Source organism: Vigna unguiculata, chromosome 9, assembly GCF_004118075.2.
Source record: "Vigna unguiculata cultivar IT97K-499-35 chromosome 9, ASM411807v1, whole genome shotgun sequence".
NCBI classification, from domain to species: Eukaryota; Viridiplantae; Streptophyta; class Magnoliopsida; order Fabales; family Fabaceae; genus Vigna; species Vigna unguiculata.
Genome location: NC_040287.1, coordinates 34,621,194 through 34,628,672, shown reverse-complemented (window position 1 = coordinate 34,628,672; position 7,479 = coordinate 34,621,194).

Sequence of the window (7,479 nt, the reverse complement as noted above, 5' to 3'; positions counted from 1 at the left end):
TGAGTTGTATTTTGTAAAGGTTATTATTTATTTTATTTTTTTTTTACTTTTCTTACTTATTTTTAAGTTTTTTTTATCATTTTATTAATCTTTTTGAAGACCAAAAATCTTTGAGTAATTTTTGAAAGTTTAGCATGTAAAGGATAAATGATGTTTGATGTAGATTTTTTTGGATTCAAGATGAATATTTGTTTGTGTAACATTATTAGGACTTGTTCGGACTATTAATCTTAATTTTTTATGTGTAGGTAATGCATCACGTGTAAGTGAAGAATTTTAGAGTTTCAATACAAAGAGGTCTAATTTTGATAAGGGAAACAATTTGTTTTTTATTAGTACTTCATTTTAGATTATTTGATTATAAGAGTGTTATGATTTTTCCATATGTACATGAGAAACCTTGTTTTACGTTGAGGACTTATGAGTTGTTAAATTGTAAGCACAAAAGTTAGTTTGATGTATTTGATGTTGTATGGTTGTGTAAGCATCGGTCCTTTAAGATAAATTTGTTTAGTACATTGGTTTTATCTGAAGCATTTTGACATGAAAAAAAAGAGAGTAGTAGAATAGCTCATGTAGACCAATAGGTTGATTTAATATATTTGTTGAGTTTTATGAAATCATGTAGACTCTTTGGGTGAGAAATTTACTAAACCAAATTCAAGACTTTAAATTCTAGAGAACTCAAGTTATTATGCTAATTGATTGGGCCTTTTGAATAAGGTTATCAAAGTTTGGGTTGTTAGATAAGTAAATCGCTCATTAAGCAAAAGTCACTTTATTAAAATTCAAAGAACTCATGTGGGTCGCTGGACAAGTATGGTCTCATTGAGCGAATTTTATGCTTTAAGACTTTTAGTACTTGTTCGAAGGATGAGTCAATATCACTTCACCAAGAAAATCTTTTAATTAAAATTCAGAGATCTCATGAGAGATTAGTCACTAAGGGAGTCAAGGGTTCGCTAAGAGAGTATAATTTCCTAAATATCTCGTTGGACGAGTAATGTTTTCATTGAGCAAACTTGATTATATAAAAAAACTTAGTGTAGTTGGGCTAGCATAAGTGCTTGTTGAATGCAGGAGAAAAATTTGTATTTAAAAATCAGTGGTTTGAGATTCTCAAATGGAAAGTATATGTTAAGAAAAAAGATTTATAGAGAATAATACGATAGATTTAATAATTAAAAATTATTATTATTTATATTTATTATTATTATATTGGTTTAATTAATATTATTATATCTATTATTATTGTTACAATTATTTTTTTATTAATTTATTTATTTCATTATTATTATTATTATTAGATTTGTTATATTTTATTTGATTTTAATGAAATAAATTTATTTCTCTAATTATGAAGTTAATTTTTAATATAAAAGTTAAAAAAAGACACTCTTTTCTCTTGAATCTTTGCATATAAGTAAAGAAAGTTGAATAAAAATTTATTTTGATTTTCATACAATTTTGTCTCAAATATTTAATTTTTTTTTTTCAATTCTATTCCTCTAAACTTTGTATATGCGTGACCAAACACACCATTAATGATAGAATAACATGATTATCCGTTTTTTACAAAGTAATGATGGAACTGACCCGATTTTGCTATAACTGAATGGTTTATTAGATTAAAACTTTATTAAATTTCTAGAAAAAGTAAAATAATAATGCAGGGAGAAAAACAATGAACAAAAATGGGGGGTAAAAAAAGATGTTGTTGGTTTGTAATTGACGGTCAATAATATTATTAAAAGCTAGACACTAGCTAGAGTGATGGGGAAGTTGACATGGTGGGTGTATTGCGAGACGATGATGTCATGGTTACATAGAAGAGAAAGTGAGTGAGTGGTGGGTGGTAGAAGAGTGGACCCCACAACGGGGTGACTAATAATTGTTGACGATATAGGTGGGGCCCATTGCCAGGATAAAACGGTCACTTCTCTCACTCACTGTTAACAAAAAAAAACCGAAAGGCTAGTGGGATGGAATAATAATTAATCATAATGAAGTAGCAGCCGCATGTTTAACCATGGTTAAAGTTGTACGTTGGGTGTGGTTGGGTTTAGACGCAGTTTACGGCGTAGGATTGAAGCATCAGAAAACGAGGGGTGGGACAAACTCTTGAAATGCGGCGCCAGTAGCTGCCACTGTACATGGAATCAAATCTTGGATTCCACGATTTCAACCCTCATGCGCACTCTCCACGCCCATCTTATTTTTTGTTTTCACACAGGACCAATGAAGACAACGTATAACGGCATTCAAATTAATTATAAATAGAAGAATGCTGGTGACCGCTAACTCATTAAAATATAATGGTTTAATTATGTCTTTAATTCGCATTTTGGAGTCAAAATCTTAAAATGGTATTCATTAAAGTGAAGGTTGACACCATTAAAAGGTATGCCACGTGTGAGTTTCTCGATTTTTTGAATTTTTTTATTTTTTTTGAATTATTTATTTATTATTTTTTTTTGAATTTTTTAAAAAAAAATCAAAAAATTGCCACGTGTCAAGCTGCCATCGTGCCTCGTGGCAGTGACAGAGTGATGTGGCAGTGATAGTAACACGTGTCAGTATTATGCCATGTGTCATTTCCTTAGTCTCAATTTGGTCCTTTATTTTAATTTGTTTCAATTCAGTCCCAATTTTTGTAAAAATGAGCAATTTTGTCCTCTTCAAATTAAAACAAAAATTAATTTTATATAAATGTTATACAAATATTTTTATTAAATTTGATATTTTTATCATATATTTTTAACATAATTAAGTTTATTTAAAATTATGTTTCACATTCAACTTAACTTTACTTAAAATTGTTTTCAAATTTTAAATTTATATGTGTTTTATTGTTACATGAGCTAGTTAATTTATGAATTCTTTTCTATTAACAACTTTTAAACCATTTTAAATAAAGTTCAATGTAAAATATTAATTAAATTAACTTAATTTGGTTAAAAATATTTACTTGAAATATCAATTTTGATGGAAATATTTGTGTACATTTATATAAAAATTAAATTTGATTTCAATTTGGAGAGGGACAAATTTGCTAATTTTTACAAAAATTAGGACTAAATTGAGACAAATTAAACTAAAGGGACCAAATTGAGACTAAGGAAATGACACCTGGCGTAATACTGACACGTGTGACTGTCACTGCCACATCACAGTCACGTGGCACAATGACAGCTTGACACGTGGCAATTTTTTTATTTTTTTAAAAAATTCAAAAAAATAAAAAAAATAATAATAAAAAATTCAAAAAATAATAATAATAAATTAAAAAAATCGAAGAATTGACACGTGGCACTCCCTCTAATGGCGTCAACCTTGACTTAACGAGAAGGGCAAACGTGAGACGTTTTAACAAAAAAGGAAACCAGTTTGAGACTTTTAAAAATTTGGGTACCATTTTGAGATTTTAACTCCAAAATGGAGACCAAAGGCATAATTAAACCAAATATAATTAATATACATTCATTTCATTAATTTTATATTGAAAGTAAGAATAATTAAATATATTATTTAAAATAGTATAAATATATATAACAAATTTTATAAAGATAAAAATACTTTTTAAAATTTTTAGACAATAATTTTATGATACAAAACAATAATTTTAGAATTTTTAATATTTTTAAAAAAATTACTTTAGTTTTTTTTGTAAATTTTTTAAATGTTTAATACTATGTTTTTTGCTAATTTTTCTATTAATTTAAAATTTTTTATGCTTAATTATATTTAATTTTTAGTAATATTAAATTATAGTTATTTTATTATTTAAAATTGTTTTTTAATTTTTATTGGTGAACATTAAATAAAATATTAAACACACTATATAATATTATGGACATTTTTGTCCTTTAAATAAAATAAAATTATATTAATGGTTATTAGATCAAATTTTATTTATTATCATACTTAACTATACATTTCTATAGGATTCAAATCCATATTAATTATTCTTAATCAGTAATCTTAGGACATTGATTAACAGTACCCTTATAAATATTAGAACCTATTATTAGTGAAGAAACAATTGTTTTATAGCATAAAATGACTTTAGTAACATATCATCAATCACGAGCAATGGTGGTATTATACAAAAATTTGAATATATTATTAAAATATATTTTCATTTGTATCAATACAATCAAACACTTTTATTTTTAGTTTTACCTTATTTATCTTTTCTCTCCTTTTTCTCATCATTAAATTTGGTTTTAATTAGTTGATATATTTTTCATATTTTTAAATTAATTAAATATGGTATTTCTAATTAATTGAATTTCGTTTAATAAAAGTAAAAACTTGCATTTATCACTAATTTTACCAACAAATATTTATGTCGATAATGAATCTATCGGTAAATATAATATATTTTTACGGTCAATTTTATCAGTAAATTCTCTTAGTAATTTATCATTTCAACAGACATTGTTGACAATAAATTTGTCGATAAAATTAGCGACAAATTTTTTGCTAAGTCCAATAAATTATTTTGTATATAATAAGGGAAGATGGGTAGAAGAAGAAACGAATAAGAAGAAAGAGAAGGAGAATAGAAATGAGGAGGATAAGCCAAAGTCGGTGACAGTGACAATGATGGAGGCGCAACAACATAGCAAAGACAATGGCGACCGAAATTGAAGGAGGAGGAGAAAGAGAAAAAGGAGAAGAAAGATGACAAGGAGGAGGAGATGAAAAAGAAGAAGAGAAAGAAAAAGAAAAAGACTAATTTCTGATATTAATCGATGGATTATACCGACAACAAAAATATGTCAATAATTATCAGAGACTTTTTAATAATTGCTTTTAGATCGTTGATAATTAGTAATAAATTTGACAATTAATCGATAAAATTTGTTGGTAATTATTTTACAGACGAAATTTTATTGTCAACAACTCATCAAAAAATTTGAATAACCAACAAATTTTTATTATTATCATTATTGATTTTAAAAAACTTGATAGTAATCATTCGGATAAAAAATATATAAAATTTATTAAAATCATCATCGATTTATGAGGATACCTATAGATTCAAAATTGTTTATCATGTTTAATTCAAATTTTTTGTTCTTAAAGTTAGTCTACTCCGAGACGAACAAATAATTCTTCCCTTGTTATAAAATAAAAACATTGTATACTGAAAAAAAAATGATACCTTTTCAAATTCAAGTCAAAGAACTAAAAACAATTAAATAGGTATTATTACGTGCAAGATAATGAAAAAAAAAAGTTGTTTTTGAGTCGCTCATTGCGTGGCAGACAATGATGTATCAGTAGTACACTTCAAAATATTTTCGTAACGTTATATTTTTTTATGAATGGATTTGAGAGAGAGTAAAGATGAATTTGTATGAATTTGAATGGATGAATATGTGTTTATTGAGAAGATTTAGGCTTTGTTCACTTCCAAAGATGGATTTGAGGGAGAGGGAGATGATGAGTTTGGGTGAATTTGAAAGTGAATGATGTGTTGTTTTTTTTAAGAGATTTAAAGGTGATTAGGAGTGAATTTAGTAGTAAAGTTTGTGAGAATTAGTGAGGGATTTGATTGATATGATAGATTAAAAAAAAAATTAATATATTTAAGAGACTTTACCATTTTGCCCTTATGTAAAAAATAGTATAAATTTGTGTTTGTAGCTTTATTGTCCTTTGTTTTGTTATTGTTGGTAATGGTGTCCTGGTTGTATATTCTTGCTGATTTAAAATCGTAATTGGCTTACATTTTTTTCTTTTCAATGAAGCTAATCAGGAATGGAGACATTGATGTTGCATTTAGTAAATTGCGGGAATGGTATCCACGTGAATAATTTTTGATGAGGGTAAATGCGTCTTTTATTACCACTCTCCTTCAAATCTATTGTTCATATGTGCGATGCCAACATGGATGGATCCTTCAAATCCTTTCGGAAACCCACCTGCAAATCGGGCCAACCGAACAAGGTTTATCACTGCTGATCCATCTCTCCATTTTTTACGTTGCAACAGGAAATACATTGAAGCAAACACAACCTTAGGGTGTGTTCCTTTGTGTAAATGGATATGGGGGAGAGTGTGAAGATGAATTTGTGTAGATTTAGGTGGATGAATATTTGTGTTTTTTTGAGTGGATTTAGAGGGTAAAGTGGGTGAATTTGGAGACATTTTTTATGAAAGTTAGTGAAAAATTTGATTGATGTGATAGATAAAATTATATGTTAAAATAGATATATTTATTAAGTTACCATAATACCCTTGTGTAAAAAAAGATGAATTTTTGAATTGATGTTGTTGAAATAATTTGTAAATTAGTTATTTTTTGTCATACAAAATAAATTAATTTTTTTAAAACTTACAAAAAAAATGAATTTTGATTAATGTCAAAAAATAGTACAAGAAAATGTAAATTATCTGTTAGTTTTTTGTTTAATAAATTAATTTGATATTCACAATACCAAATAGTGTAAAGCATAGAACTTACAAGGAAATAACTATAATCATAATGACATGGATAACGAATGTAGAGAAAAGAAGAATTGGTTGAGTTCGGTTCAGCTTTGGAATAACAGTACTACTAATAACAATGCATCTGATCGGAAACAACACCAACAACAACTACTTCATAAATTAGAAAATAAGGTAGAATGACTAAAACACACGAAAACCTCAATGCAGTTAGTTCTGTTGTATTGTTTGTACTTCTAGTGTTGTTGCTTTTCCAATCACAATTTGAGCAGAAATCACCTAATTAAACTTGGATATATTTATGAGGATGCTGAGATTTTTGACATAAAAATGGAAAGAAAGTAATACGTGGATGCACTGAAATTTTATTTATTTTTTGTTGATTATACTTGTTCAAGCAAACAGGGAGTAATGCTAAAGAGTGTTTTTTTGTTGGTGATGACAGAAAATTGAAGAGGGGCAATCTGTTCGCGAGGATCCTTTTCAGTCGTGCAGCAATAGAAATGGAGGAAGAAGGGCTTTTATGCCTTTCTCCGGGTACTCTTCGTGCAACAATAGAAATGGAGGAACAAGGAAATGCATGAATATATATATATATATATATATATATATATATATATATATATATATATATATATATATATATATATATATATATATATATATATATATATAAAAGCATGACACCGGTGTCGCCCCCTTTGAAAACAAGGCGGTTATGTAACCGGTGTCATCCCTCTTTCTTCTTTCACAACACCAGTGCCCACACCAGTGCCATCCCAAACCTCATCACCTGCAAGACACCGGTGCCATCCCAGTTCCCTCACCACCCGTGCAAGACCTGCCAGTGCCATCCCACTCCTTTCACCACCCCAACACCTGCCACACCGGTGCGCCACTCCCCTTTCACCTGCAACACCTCCAACACCACGTCACCGAGGACAATATGGTAATGTGTTCGATAATACTCGCTAATCTTCTGCTTCTATAGTGGATGAAAAAATGTGTGCATCCCTCAAA